Here is a 16,459-nt window from a genome sequence, read left to right as displayed (position 1 = left end):
GGCGCTAAGCAATTTCATTACTGGATAGGGGGGAGGAATGTCAATGTGCTGTATTTCCCCTGCCCCTGCTTTTTCGCTCGTCCAAATATCAGGCGGATCAAAAGTGTTGCTCTGAGGTTAATTTGCAGAGACAGATCAGAATGCCACCAAGGCCCGGGCCAAATTGAATAGTGCAAAGCGTACCAACTGAAATTTCCCTTTGACACCTGTCAAAAAAGATACGGAGGATTTGTTTTAAATGTGAAATTATCTGGAAACGCAACTAGTCCATTCTCCCTTATTCATTAATCTCGCCATTAAAATGTACCCTGAAGGATCTGACAACCTTTTCCGCAATTTCTTTCGCAATTAAGATGCATACATGAGCATAAATCCCACAAACGCCTATAGATAACCTTACCCCCCCCAGGTCGGTTCTTGTTAGTATAGCCCATCAGGTGTTATCACCCTGTTGGACAAAACCATGAAGTCTATTCTGCAAGTTTTACACAGCGTCGTGTTGCAGATCTATCGGAAGAGCATATAGGCTGTTAATGTCATTCACTCCTGGGAAACGGTGTGTGTGTGTCAGTGTGTGTTTGTGTGTGTGTGTGTACTTATTTTCAAAGCACAGCATTTGCTTGTAGGTGACAATCATCGGAGCATTTAACGGTGAATTGCTGACTCACTGGCTGCAGTATTTGGTAGTAAATAACCTTTATGGGATTTTTGCCCGCTCCGTTTTGACATCGTCTTCACAATGAAGAGCCGACTTAATGCACCTGAGGTCCTGCTTCTCCGCTGCAAATCAACTCAAGTACTTTCTATATGAATACACACAAACATATAAACACACCGGTGCCGCCGTGGTCTGCCGGTCGAAGGCGGTGTCCATAAAAGCGCGGTCGTTCACTGTGCCGCACCATCGTTCAAATGAAAAATCATATTTTTTCTTTTTTTTTGCTTGTTGTTAAGCAACTTCACGTCTACACACACAGAATATCCAGGAAAACTTGGCTCCGGGCTCAGAAGAAAGTTCTGGAGAAAAAAATATATAAAAAGGTAACAAGGCTTTGACGAGTCGGCCTCGGGTTGCCAGTTAAAATCTGCCAACTGTGACAGCCCAGCAACAGCCTCTGACAAGGAAAAGGTGGAACAATCCCCTGAGATTATTGAGATTTGACCTAACACAGGCGTTTTGGCCAGCATTGATTTGTTTTAGAGTTTGTTGTTAGTTTGTAGAAACATTATGTGATTGAAGCAATGAAGATTAAAAACATTAAAAACAAGATTTAGCCTCAGCAGAGAGAAATCTAGAGTTATATGTCAGGAATTAACTTTTGTTTGTTTCCAATGATACAGAAAAAAACCTCATCATGTTTATATAATCATATTAAATTTGTTTTAAAAAAAACAAGTAACTTTTAAACAGAACGATCTTGTGTTTTAATGTTGGTTGACTATATTTGTATTTGACCTTTTTTGGCAGAATAGTAAGCATGAACTGTTGGCAGCGAAAGGGGAAAGACATGCAGCGCCAAGGGTCAGGCTGGAATCGAACCTGTGGCCGCTGCAAGAGGAGTGAAGCCGCCGTATATCGCGTGCCGCCCACCTTCCATTTTAGCAACATAACAGAATAATTTCACCGCTGCTCATGTCAGAATATGCCAAACACCAAGAATCACAACTCAAGTAGAAACCTAAATCTAAGTGCTATAATTAGGGAAAACACTTGTATTATGAAAGTAGGAAGGTTTGGTTAATCACTGATCGAGTACAAACAAGGCCAAGTGTGTCAGCCAAGTCCTGCAGCTTCCTCCGTATAGTTGCACCGGCCGTCAGGAAAAAAAACTGCGACAAATCCACCGCATTGGGTGGGTCTGCGGACCGTAAAGAAATCAATAAAGTTTTTACTGTCCCTGCGAAAATATTTCCTCGCCCTGTGGCAGCGAGGATTTCACGGTGAAAACAAGGTTTATAGAAAACCAATCTAAACACAGATGGTGTCATTATTCGTCAGCCATTACACCGCGCAGTCACCATTACGTCACAATCACAAGTCTCTTCTCACCTTGAAAGCGTGCGTACTGAATGTGGCCTTCGCTCCTGGATGTCATCACATTTCCCTCGTCCGAGTTTAGTGTCGTGTGTGAATGATCGACCGAAGCCTTTGAGATCGAAATGCAGCTGATCTGAATCGACAATCGTGTCAATTTATTAAGTGTAAAAGTGCGAGTGCGCGAAGTTGACACATGTAGTGGAGGACTGTCGATAAGAGTGGGAGGTGTGTGTGTGTGTGTGTGTGTGTGTGTGTGTGTGTGTGTGTGTGTGTGTGTGTGTGTGTGTGTGTGTGTGTGTGTGTGTGTGTGTGTATTCCTCACGTCTAAAGGAGCCTGAGTGCCAGACATCTGCACCTACTTTGTTCTTCGGCTGTATCGCGGCTAATGATCGCCAGCAGCATCAGATAAAAATGATCAGCGACACTCGCACCAATAACCACAACGAAACCAAAAGGAATTAGTCAGACTCATTAAAGTAGGTGTAAGCAAAGCCCCCCCACAACCTAATTAATGTGCTAAAAAGCATAAAAAACATTATTGCCCTGATCATTATTACAGAGTCAAAATGTCCCAATTCATGCTGATGGTGCGATTTGACCTCTATTAAAAAGAGGGGGAGCTGTAGTTGTGTTGTTTCAGTCGCTTCTCTCTGCAGATTGTTGTTTGTGTTGATGTTTGTGTGTGTGTGTGTGTGTGTGTGTGTGTGTGTGTGTGTGTGTGTGTGTGTGTGTGTGTGTGTGTGTGTGTGTGTGTGTGTGGGACTTATTGCAGGGCTAAATCTTTATCTGCTGCAGCACCGGCACCGGCAGCAGCAGAAGCCGAAAGAATTGTCGTCCTCCCCCAACTTTTATGAGCTATGAAATAAAAAATAAAAAAAACCTCTGCAGACAGAGTCGCGCGACGCTGTGCGAGTACAAGTGACACATCTGCCCTGCACATTTCATCAGAGAGTAAAGCTGCTGGGCGAGGATATGAGGCCGTCGCTGGTTTGTGGCTTCCATTAGGATTTTCTGTTATTTAAGTACAGTTTGGTTTCCTGTGATATATTGTAACGCTTGTTGATATCAGAGTGTGAGAGCTGCAAGGAGAGCGGTTGAATATTTCCCTCATCCTTGTGCATTAAAACACTTTTTCTATGTGTTATTCACAGAGTCAAACTGTGTTTTTGTGCTATTTTCTGTGTCTGTCAAGGGATCGCAGCTAAAAATAAACATGAGACATCAGGAGAGCTATTCCCCCCCGACACCCACAGAAAGATCAGATCCTGAAGTCGTAATATTTCCCGGAGTACGATGCATTATCATTTCATATCGTTTTACATGACAATAGTCTAAGTAAAGTAGAAGTACATAGTTAATAATATTCTTACTCTACCTCCTGAGAGCCGCCCACAGGATTTCATGGTCACTACAGTTTGTCTTTACATAGAAGTTATTTAGTGAGGAGGCGTCCAGTGATGAGTGAAGCTGTAATTCAGTGCTGGTGATAACAAATGAATCCCAAAATATTCATATCTGTTGCTTGTAAGTGAAAAGTTCTGAGTCGAGAACCTAAACCCTCAATCCGGCCAAGACGGCCCCGTTGCCATGGACATACAGAAAAAAAACAAGTTGAATCAAATAAATAACTTTTCGTGAAATTCGAAAAAATCAAAAGGCCCCACTTCACCACCTGATTAACGTCACTGTGAAGTTGCTCCGGAAACAAAACCCACTCACATTTTGGCCGAGTCAAGCCCGTTGCCACGGAGACACAGGAAAAAGAAATCACTTCTCTGCCCGATTAACATAATTGTAAAGTTTCAAGAAAACGTTTCAACGTATCAAAAGTTTTGCTCTGAAAATGACAAGAAATACTGTAAATAAAATACTGACAGATGGATGGATGAAACCCCCGGTTTACGGATTTTCTCTAAAAGGCGTCAGGAAGTTTGATGATCTGCTGACGTCTTTATTTACATTTCACAGATTGGGTCGTAAAAAACAGCAAATAGGTGGTTGAAAAATCATTTTGTTGATGTCTGAACTTATTCTCTGCTTATGCATCGTATCGTCTAGTAGGGAAACTCCTGTTGTTCTGAACTCAGCAGGGGGGAAATGGCACATGAGTATGATACCTGTGTGTCGAAACAGGAAACTTCTACCACTTCTGCACTGGCTCTCTCTCTCTCTCTCTTACCTCGACTGCAGCCCCAGTGCACAGAAACAAAACATTTACAACAGCAACCAAAACTGTTGGCATAAAAAAAAAATTAAATTGGATCCTAAGAGATGAAGCTGTCATTGAGTTAGTGAAGCTGGCAGGCGGAGTTTACCGAGGACCCCGAGCGAGCGTTTTAATTTGTCTGCTTATAGATTATTAAGAGTCGTATATCATGTATTAATTAAACGTAAGCCGGCTGAACCCTCGGCTTGATATATCAGATCATAAAAACTCTGTATCGTGTGGAGGTGATTCAGCTCCGAGGGATTCGAGCGACAGGAAACACGTCACGTCAGCAAACTGTCTAAATGTTCTTCTCTGCGACACGCAGCTTTCTGCAGACTGACGGTCGGCGTCAGAGGAGAGAAAACGCTTTTTCCATCAGAGGAATCGGTGACCTTGCTTTTCAGGAAGTGACACGTAACAAGCAGAAAGCACAAAGACACGAGAGCAGCGAGAAGGAGAAGGATCGTATCACGCTTTTAAAACACTGACATTCATACTTAAAGAGACTTGTTTGATACATACAGTCAACATGGCTCCTACTATTTAAATTACTACTGAGGATAGAAGGTACTTTGTGCTTTGTCTGAGGTACTTGTACTTTATGAGAGAATCTCAGGGCTCATACGTACCCTGCACTTTGGGGTAAGGAATATGCAAAATGTTTTATTGCTATTTCATATGATGACGAATGATTGGTTTATCTAACTAAGCTATTAAATGAATGCATTACGATACCATATGGTCTGTTTTTATATAGACTCACACTTTCCCACTAACACCGTGCATCTATGTGCAGCACTTTCACAATGTGTTGTGCAACATGTGCAATTTGTGGCTCAGTGTCTTGCCCAAGAACACGTAGATTAGAGGAGCCGGGTATCGAACCTCTAACCTTCTGGTTAGTGGACGATCTGCTCCACCCCCTGAGCCACAGCCGCCCACTACAACCTCATAATGGATGAACAGATACCTCAAAAAATGCATTTATGAACCATGCCTGACATCATTTTCTTCATGATGGGGGATAATCTCTCAATCCATAGAAGCTTTGGATTTTTCTCTCTAGCTCTATTATATCTGGGAAACTGTGTTTGTCGCAACACATTCTTGTTGACCTCAACCTTGACCTTTGACCCGTCCGCTCTAAGAGTTAATCATCTGCAGATTCCCTCCCGAGTAACACTTCCCTCCAAGTTTGGTGAAAGTGCGTCCTTGCGTTGTTGAGTTATTTCGTCCACACAGACGGCTCGGGGTGAAAACAATAAAAAAACATCTGTTCTTCTCATATTACTCATGGTTACATTTATTTATGTACTGCTGGACCGAAGCGTCCACGGGAGCCAGGGTTTCCTGGAACAAAATACTACCGTTATCAAATCATCAATTTCATTTTACGGTTTTACGTGGATGTGTTAAAAGAAACGAGAATCTCTGCTGAGCTTTAATATCGCGTTGTATCGATGATTGAGGTGAATAATGATATACACAGTGACATCCCGGCTCCCGCTGAGGTTCACTCTAGCTGTGTAGGGGTGTGGGGGGTGTGTGTGTGTGGGGGGGTTTGATACTGTTCCTTCCACATACTTCGCAGACTTTCATTAAACAAGCCACCATCAATGCTGCTCAGAACAATGACTGCCTTTATTTCACACTGTTGTTTCAGGGTCAACGGGACATTCCTCAGTTCACAGGCGGCCGCACAAGGTATCCACAGTGTGAAGCTACTGTACTGTTAAATCCCCCACACACACACACACACACACACACACACACAGTTCACACCATTGGGTTTCACTTGTGTGGCACAGATAAATGATGTGTAAGTGTTTGTGTTTAAAAGGCTGTTGCAGAGAATGTAAACCAGAGGAAAAACTCTCCACGTGGGAAATAAATGCAACGCGACGCCACAAATCAGCACCTAAGGGACCGTGAGTGCTTTTTGTTGTTCATCTCATATAGAAGAGCAGGGAAACAATATTACGAGATGCATTTTGCTCTTATTACTGAGAGGGGAAATAATGATGCTGCGGCGGCTTGTTGAGCTGTCGTTAAGATTTGAGGGATGGCGCTAAAGACGTACAGGTTTCAGGAGTTTGTTTTTCTAATTCAAAACTAGAGACGGTCAGATACCAGCATCCGAAATGCCCCCGATCAGCGAGCACGCAAATCTATTCCATTATTTCTAGTGGTGTAGTATTTGCCACTTAGCAACAGACCTAATCCTTATACTATTACTGTGAAAGATACAGACAAAGGTATTTCATCTGTTTCTGAACTGTGGCTGCATGTTTACATAAAAAAAAAAAGGATTTATTTAATTTTGAAGTTGCTGTTTTATACCGTTACCGTACTGTTTGAAACGAAGGTCTTTTATATTATTTTATAACTGTGGCTGCACTTTAACAGCTATCTGAAGGAAGTAGCGTTTTCCTACATTTATTTATTTGTGTTCTTTTTCAGTTAAGATTGTCAAACAGGATAATATAAGATGTTCTATGGCATTTATTATCTGTATGTATTTGTTTTTTTTAATGGTTAAACCTGGGGCCAGGCCATACAACAATGATAACAACCATCACTTCCATACAGGGTTAGTAGCATAAAGCTTTTAAAATATCATTCTGTTAATGCACTGGTAGCCGATCGGTACTGGGAATCGGCTGATAAGCAAAATCCAGCTACAGGAATCGGGAGAGGGAACCTAAAAATGGTATCGGAACATCTCTATTCAAAACTAAATAAAGAATCGAACTCTAAACAGTGGGTCCATGTCCTTCATACCTGAGCCCAGTCTGATTCAGTGTATTTACCAGCCTGAGCACTATGTCACCTCCCACCTGACCAGAGCACAGGTCTGTCTGTGCCCGGTGCAGATGTGGCATCTCCCCCTCCGGCACTGGAGAGTGGACGCTTCAATTCAATTCCAGAGGAGAATAGAAAGTGTCACCTGCGTGATCCGGGAGAGGTGGAAAAAAAACCAAATGCACTTTTTTGTTCTGTTCTCCATTATACACAACACACGTTTAGATATATAGGCCTTTTAATAAAATGTCTGCAGAATGGGCTGATTTGTTTTCTGTGTCTGACGAATGTTCACGTGTGGAGATATTTTCAGACGGCTCTTTGGACGTCACAGCTATAAAACATAACTTTTAGAATATTGAGGCAGGAACTGTACCTTTAACACATCAATCATAAAACACCATCATGCCCTGTTAGCAAGCATCTGCAGGATTGTGTATGGAGGTTTATTATAGGGCTGGGTCATATGGCCAAAATATTAGGGGTATTTTATATTAATATAAAATGTTATTTGTTACATTTATGGTGTCTTATGACTGAGAGGCCAGTTTTCAGTGTCTGACACTTATAATATATAATATATAAGTAATTAGTCTCATATCCTGGTTAAAACTAATTCACATACATCAAGTCTCATCATTTAAAATATGCATATAACCTGACACCATACATGGGAAACCTGACCGTTGTCATTAAGAATTTAATGATACAAAACTTCTTTCTTAAGTTTTCACGAGTCCAATTAGGTTTTATATTATTTCTAAACCCTGATCAGCCACAACGTTAACAGCATTAACTAGTTTTTAAAGTTGTGGCTCGTGCTGTGTAATTTTTTTTAATTAGTCGAGCCATGAAATAAATTAATCTGCAAAATAAATTAGATATCACATTACCAATGATTAACAATTAACTCTCAACACGGGTCACGGATGTACACCGATCTGCCAGAATCAATTACGGACTTTAGTGTCATTTTAAACATAACGGTTCGTTAAAATAAATTTCATTTAATGTCATCTTTCCAAAAAAAAAAAATCCAATTTCCACTCTTCTACTGAGTGAGCTGGAATATTAAAAATGCAGGAATTTCCCCCCCCTTTTCAGTGAAAAAAACAACAACAACAACAACAGGAAAACACACAATCTGTTTTACACCGCTGCCATAAAAGGCTCGCTCCCCCGGGGATAGGATCAACACTCCGAACGCCACAACATCAGGGCACTGCCCCCCCACTCCTAAATGTCATCCGTGCTTGGCAGCGCTGAACCTTCGCAAACCATGCAGAACTCCGACCACTTTCCCTCCTCTTTATGCGGTTGAACGGGGTTATCAGCGGGGGAATTATAGCAGAAATCTTTCTTAAAAAGATGGAATCAGGGGAAGTCTTCACATGGAATCACACACTCGGCCAGTTTGTAAGCCAATCACAAAGTGGACGGGTGAAAAAGATTTCAGGCCCTGGCCACCTGCCGGGCCAACAAACAATGAAGCTCTTCATCCTTGACGAGGCCCGGCCCGGAATTGGAGCCACGGCTAAGAGACACCTCAGAAATATACAGTAGATGCTGCTGGTTAACATTCTGGGGCTGGATCCGTGGCGTTTCGGGTTTCCTCGCCATCTGCTTTGAAACGTCTGAGTCTCACTCACTCCTATCAGTCGGTGTCCTTCTATTTTTAGTTTCACAGATTCAGTCCAGATGTGAAAAGGAGTAAGGGCGCGGGGGGGAGGGGGGGGGGGGATGGGAGAATCTGGGTTTTATTTTCAGGAACTGCTGCCGATGAAGAGTTTACACCCACTCGATGTATAGCAGAGTAGATCTCTCCCCTCGGTACCAGGCAGATTTCATTCATTTACGGAGCATGTGTTTGTTTGAAATGCGCTAATTGAGTTCTGCAAACCAACTGCTTTCAAAATTACACAAAGACCGGGAATGAAACCGTCTGGTCATTTGCACTTTCCTGCCTTTTTCTCAGTCACCCAGCCAGATGCACGCGCTTTGACAGCGAGGATCTGAAAACGCCGTGCTCTCCCATGTGTCAGATAGCAAAGGGTTTAATCTAAATACACAAAGCAAATAAAGCCTTTCGTAACAATGTTTAAGCCACCGACAGACAGCTGAAAACCCATTTGGCACCTCTCTCCCCGGAGATCATACATAACTCATCTCTATATTGGAGCCTGGGCTGTCATTCCTGACCTGATATCTTTGTAGCTCAAAAAGGGAGAAACATAATATGCTGCTTGGAGCTGGAATAATGTATTGGTCTGATACATCTGTCACAAACCAGCATGGGACACAGGTAACTAAGGGCACTAAGAGCTGATACCTCCACCAAGGGCCCAACAGTCCCCCTCATGAAACCACATTTCAATCTGCAAGATCCACGGATATTTATTTAGACCTTCACCAAATTGCATCATCTCATAGATATCAGTCCCATAAATACGCATTTTGTTTTTCAACAAGATCCATGAATTGTCTCTCAATGCTAAAGGTCTGCTCCTTTGTCTGAATCCGATCGTAAATGTAATGGTGTCCCGTGTCCCATCCTTTCACCACGACAGATGTATAATCCTGCATCCATCAACCAACCAGCCGGCTGAGCAACCAACCGACCGACCGGAGTGAAAACCAGTGTTCCCATTACACAGTAGTTTTCAGGGGAGTGGCACTACTACATGTCATCAACACCCGCACATGGACGTGTGTGGCTGCCCGATCATTTGCAGGATATTGTGAAAAACATTTTGAGTGTCTCTCTCTCTCTCTCTCTCTCTCTCTCTCTCTCTCTCTATGGCTGTCCTGTCACTTTAAAAGCCAAAAATACCAAATAAAACCATCATCTCCGAACGATTTACCAGTTAAATCCAGCGGCTGCACCAACTCAGTGAAGGAAATGTAACGATCAAACATTTGATGCAAAGGCAGAGCCACCACGCATGAATGGCCACAGCAGGAATGAGACAGCATTGTGTTAATTAGTGGACATATATGTTTGATAGTCATATTTTAATGAGAGAAAATCAAATTTTTTTATTAATATAACTATGTATTCCAGGATCTTCATTGAACAGGAAGCTCCTCTTATCTCCAGCGTAATTCAAACCGTGATGAAAAACACACACAACAGAAATCAGAGCTTCACTGAAGAACCACTTTTCATTCAATAAAATGTCAAACACAACCGCGAGTGTCTTTGTTGTGTCTCCACTCTCTCTGCTGTGACTTAGCCGAGCCTGACTGCATCTTCGTGAAATCTAATGAACTTGCTGGATGTGCTCACGGCTCGCCGGTGCACGCACGCAGGCCATGAAAGGAAACATTATCTTCAAAATCTCTCCGCTCTCTGTTCTTTTATCCGCTCGCAGAGTCCAAACAATTAGCTTGTTGCCACCAACACCGGTGAATTATTTAACAGCTGTAGTGATGCACTGTATCTGGCAGCATCAAACAGTCTTCACGCTTTTGACAGGGGTTAGAAGCTGCAACACTGATTTAATGAGCGGGTGTCGGAAAATAATACGCTCACAATGGATTTAACGCTTAAAGAACCGCTGGGCTTCTTTTCCCTTTGTTTTCATTCTACAAACAGAAGAACAGGCTTAATAACGAGAAATCTGACATCATTAACTTTTTACAGTACGAAACCCTCCTGAATTGCAAGTGGCTGCAGCTCGATCCTTCATGATGGATTCATTACATCTTGTGTGCGCAGCTAGAGAAACTATTGCACAACACCTGACACCACTCGATCACGCTTGACAAACATTATTTGCAGGAGCGGTTTATCCCAGTTCTTCCCCATCTAGAAAATTACAGGCTGAGTAGACTGGAGTTGGAAAGGTTACTGCTGAGTGTTTCCCACTCAGCGCAAGTATTTGTAATTGAGCCGCATACATTCTGCATTTGTACATAAAGCTCAATGGGAACATGTATAATACAGTTAGAATGTGAGCTTAGTAAACGCTCTGGGTGCTTTTATTCAGTCTGGAGCCATATGAAGCCCGGACTTCCATTATATTACATCTGCCTTACTACATGGCTTCATTCTCATTAAATTCCCAGCAACAGGAGGCTATTATAGCTTTTCAAAAACGTTCACTGAGGTTATTCCCATTACAGTTAATATGTATGTGGGGATAAATTCCCCAAATAACAGCAGCAGGCCTGAGAAACAAACATTAAATGTAAAGCAGAACACAAAAGAACAGTAAAAGTAAGTGATGGAACTTTCTGAGTTAGTTAGCTCCCAAATTCCTGCTGCATACCAGAAGATCTTCAAAACCTTAACTGATTGGAGACCCTACGGCAAATGTAACCCATTTTTAATACTCTGAGCGTGAGAACACACACGCTAGACAAAACATGACATGCAGGACCACACACTTGGCGTTTAAACAACAATTTCTGAGGATCTGAGAATCCCAGAGACTTTTGCGAATCATTTTGCGTGATCAATCGCGACTTCAGAATCAAAACGTGAGGCGGACTGCCGGCCTTGTCAGCTGCTGATTTACACCGACAAACAAAGCACTTATTACCAACATCTTTGTTCACCTGGCACGGGAGAAGTCTTATAGGCTGTTTTGGTTGGTGATGCTTACCGCTCAGCTCGCTCTCATTGGCTATTACAGGGTTTCTGATCACTTGACAAATCGCTGTTCCTTCCATAATACGCAAGTCTGTGCGACATGTAATAATGTATATTTATCGATATTGCTATTTACGATTCCAAATGATTTAGGATTCAAATTTGCGATCGTCAGGAGGAGTAAATCTGAATCCTCTCGTGTGCAGAGGGTGTAAGTGACAATCAGACGCAGCGTCAGGGACCACAAACACATTTAGAATCATCAAAATGATTTTATGCCATTTCCAAAGCCTGTCGTCCATCTTGATTTACGACACCAGGACAGAGCTCAGCTGTATTTCTTGACAAATGTCAAGAAGCTTAACTTGTGTAACTAGGGTGAATACGGTCAATTTAAGTCTAATTCATCAGCTTATTTGGCCTGGACCACATGAAATATCATTTTTAATTATGATGGAGCTTAATTTTGCACCAAGGTGGCTGGAGTCAGTCACCGTCCTGGCAAGCTGCCTAATAATCAGCGAACTTGGTGTTCACAGCCGGCTCCTCTAAAAATGAACTTGAAAATGAGAACCTGTTGTGGTGTATTAAGCAATGTCACTCACAGCTTTACACCTTCGAGTGAGGTGAGTCATTTACAGTTTACAGTTCATTTAATGGAGCAGAAAAATAATAAAAAGAAGAAGTAGATTTAATTTCAAAGTCGGCACCGGCGGAATCTTCCTGGATAACTTTACTCACTTTTCTTATAACGGGACTTTTAAGATTTACAAGTGTTTTACAAAACACTTGTTTTCCAAGAGATTTAAAAAATATGTGTAAATGGAGAATGAGCTTTATACGTCCCATGCCATAAACAGTACAAACCAACCCACAGCTCCCAGTGCAGGGATCTGCGGCGTCTTTCTATACGTTCCAGTGATGTGATGAGACAGAAGAGCGTGAAGAAAAGAGAGATGATGCAGAGAGGACGCTTTTCAGGCCAGTAGAGAGGGATGTGGTGTGTGAGGGAGGATGTGTGGGCTATGAAGAGGTTTGTACTTATTAAATCTATCACAGCTGGATGAACTACTGCCTCCTATAGCTTTGCATGGCTATACAGCTGCTTTGATTTATTAAGTTTATTTCCATTACTACGCAATCATGCATTTTCTTGTTCGTCTTACACTTCTACTCGGCTGCGGTGTCATTTCATTTCTATTATCCAGCTGAGCCGTGTCTCTGTTTGTCATGTTGATTTGTTTTGTTTCTTTACACCCTTTGAAATTAGACGCCTGAGAAAAAAAAAACTGTGCACGCACCTTGTTTAATGTGCATTTGTCTTATTTCTGTTTTTCTTATTATATAAACCCCCAAAAAACTCAAAAAACTGCCTGTTTTCAAGTGTCATGAAAACTTGCCCGTGTAGCCAAGTCTGCCCTGATTATCCTCGACAGCCATCAAATGACCACCACTACACCCCGGAGACAGAAGCACAACCATATGTCAGAGCCTCGTTTGAGACACCGCAGACAGAGAGAGCCAAGCGGGCCTGCGTCACACCACCGAGTTCACCGGCGAGTGTGTCACACTCTGCTTTTTGCATCCACGATGATTCAGGTGAACATGTTTCAACCCACAACATTCCTATAGAAATGTATGTTCCCTTGACACGGTGGGGTGAAGCACTGTTGACTCACAGAAGAACGGAATCCTTGATCGAATCCTGTTCTTTGGGTTCTGTGGTTTCCTCCCACGGTTTAAAAGACACGCAGGTCAGGTGAATGTGAGCATGAATGGTTGTTTGTCTCAATATATGGTGACATCACCATCTCATTTTCCTTATTTGTTCATCTGACAGGGACATCGCTCATTAATCAACAGGCTAATTTCCATCTGTTGTCCCTGGCCAGTTTTTTATAATGGCAACCTAAAACTAAAATAAAATGCCACACACAAGCCATATATTCAGACTGATATTCAGACAGGTACAAATTATAATAATGAGTAACAACACAACATATGAGACAAAGCACAGCAAGTAAAAACCAACCAGGACAAACTGCAGGCGCGCAGGCAAAGGTCAGTTAGGCAGTCAGTAGTCTAATGTGCACATATCGGATTATCAGGCTGAGCAGTAAAAGAACGATAAGTATTTATAAGTCTCTTATCTGCATTGGCAACGGATTCCGTTCTTTAGATGCTGGAAATTTAAAGGCTAGAAATGTGCAGTTTCAATTCTTTTCACGAAAATCTCTCCGTTCCAACTGTCTTGTGCAATTAACAAAGTTCTTAACGAGTAACAGCAAATGACCGACAACCTGAATTACCGCAGCAGTCATTTGTTCCTACTCTCTGATACAACCCATTGGAGGTATACAAGTCCTTTATTGTAATGGTGACAATAACACATGCCTGGTTAAGTTAAAATAAATACTTCAATGGGGTTTAGGTTAGAGATAAGACAAGTGCAGTGTATCCAAACCAAACCCATTTCTTTACTAAATACTGTATTTTTCTCATGTATACCGTGGCTCCATCACAGACCAGCAGTCCAATCCTCTTGAGACGTCCCTTAAGCTTCAGATGCATGATCGTGGTAACATGCACTCTTTGCTGAGTTTCACGCTGCAGGCTGTGCACACAAAGTGCTGGACGGAGCTATGCACACAAAGCCCATTGTGTGCCGGTTAAGAATTTAAAGTAAACTCCATTTCCATCCCGGATAAATATATTTTCAAGCTCTGCATCATTTGCTAAATTAACCAGATATTACAGTTCAGAGTGAGTGACGCGGGTATTTACAGGCCATGGACCATCTACAGCAGTTAAATCATTTTAAAAAGGGGGGTAGAGGTTTGGGGACAAGCTCGACAGGCGACATGAATTTATGATTATAGTGCATTTGCATCTGTCAAATTGATTAGGGCCATTTTCCATGAACTTACATGGTCCTCACTGAGAAGATCGTCAAAGGGCAACTATTTCTATTACAAAGTTTAGCAGCACTATGAATGTCAGGAGGTAACACTGACACTGACGCTGACGCTACATAAATTTGAGCCTTCACATTAACAGCTAAAGGATGAGCTGGTGTTTCAGCAGCTGCTACACACAGGCACAGTAACTGGGGCTATTTATGGGAATGGTGCCCCGTGGGAGACCTTTGGTTCACGTTATTCTCTTATTCTTAACTTAAAGTGGTGTTGGTCCTTAAAGATCCCATCTGTGCCCCCCCCCCTGTAAGTGTTATTCTAAACCAAATCTTGTCAGTGTCAAATACTCTTGCCCTGGTAGACTGAAAAAAAGTTTGTAGTCTGATCCTTCACACAGAAAAAAAAAAAAAACGCATATCGAAAATGTCGTTAGGAAACCAACGACTGCAACCTTGCAGCTGATCTCATTTGCATATCAGACTTGGTAAATTATGTAAAGTATGTGGACTAAGCAAACGCCTGACTTGAGGCAGTTCTCGGTACTACCCTCTAAAAATGTCTACTTTTAATAAATCAAATGTCAAGTGCAGACCCTTTTTTTTTTTTTCCTGCACAAAAAGAGCAACCCAGTGACACAGTGGAGAAAGTTGTGCAGTGAACTATAAAGCTGGTAAGCCAGCTTTGTAAGTTTTTGGGGGAATTTTCCGAGTTTGAATTTGGTTAAAAGTTTTGACCTTTTTCACAGTTTATAGAAGAATTACACTGAAATAAGTAAACATAAGGAATAAATACAAACACTTGACACAGTGTACATGCATATCAAAGTACAAGACATTCATGTTCTACTGTACTCAGTACATTATGTACTTTATTGTTAGTAGAGCATAAATGTTTTACGGAAGCTGAACACAGTTACTGACTGGTATACAGACACAGTGGCTCAACCCTATCAGAGGCTTCCTTTGGGGGATGGGAGGCTAGAAATGTGCAGATTCAGTTCTTTTCCCCAAATCTCTCTATTCCAACTTTCTGCACATTATTTTGGACAGCTCTTGGCTTCTATACATTTACAAAACCCCTCATTTTCTTCTGTATATTATTGCAGGGGAGGGGGGGAAGGGGCCAATTCTGCAACACTCTCATACTTGTGTGCAGCCCCCCCTCCCCTTCCACTCCCCTTGCCCTTTTTGTCACGCCTGGTTTGTCTGCAGACATTTAGAGGCTTGAATTCCAGCCTTTAGTCAGAGCCGTCACTGTCGGAAAACAAAACGCCAGAGCACTCGAAACGAAAATCTCAATGATCCATCACAGGAAACATCAGAGTTAATTGGTTTTGTCGACATTTCCTCTGTTCTATTGTTGTTTTTACTCTGCTTTACATTAAACATTTCTGATTGTTGGATATTGTTTATGATGCGATGCCCTGTTTACCGTCAATCAACAGACACACATGGGAATAAATGTTTTTCCTCTGTCAAGAAAAAGTACCTCTAAAGTATATCAGCTCAAGGTACTGATCATCAGTGTTATTATATATAACTCAGTTTGTTACGAGGGAACATTACATATTATTGTGAAATGCAACTGAATAATTCTAAGTATTGAAATTCAACAGCAATCGCTACGATATGACTCCAGAGACAGAACTGGGTTGGAAACCATAATGTTGGGACTTTAAATAGCAAACAAACGAAGAGAAACTGTATTTTGAGCATAAAAGGGATTGAAGAAATGTAAACTAGATAATAGGCAATTTATGTTTTTTTGTTTGTTTGTTGGGACTATTTTTTTTTTTCTATGTCAAGTTATAAATAGGGCTGTCCATCAACTGACAGTCAAAATTGCCCTGAGAGAAGCTGCTTCTCTTTGTGCAGTTTCAGTCGGAGCCAGCGTTCCCATTA

General features: G+C 41.8%; 1 protein-coding gene across 2 annotated transcripts in view; it reads right to left on the bottom strand.

Moving 5' to 3' along the window:
- LOC118105864 (rho GTPase-activating protein 42) overlaps positions 1–16,459 on the bottom strand; it is a 63,185-nt gene that overhangs the window by 25,258 nt on the left and 21,468 nt on the right. The gene's annotated exons all lie outside the window — the stretch shown is intronic.

The sequence above is a fragment of the Hippoglossus stenolepis genome, chromosome 4 (genome assembly GCF_022539355.2).
Source record: "Hippoglossus stenolepis isolate QCI-W04-F060 chromosome 4, HSTE1.2, whole genome shotgun sequence".
NCBI lineage: Eukaryota > Metazoa > Chordata > Actinopteri > Pleuronectiformes > Pleuronectidae > Hippoglossus > Hippoglossus stenolepis.
The sequence above is the reverse complement of the archived record's forward strand: the minus strand, read 5'-3'. Positions and strand labels throughout refer to the sequence as shown.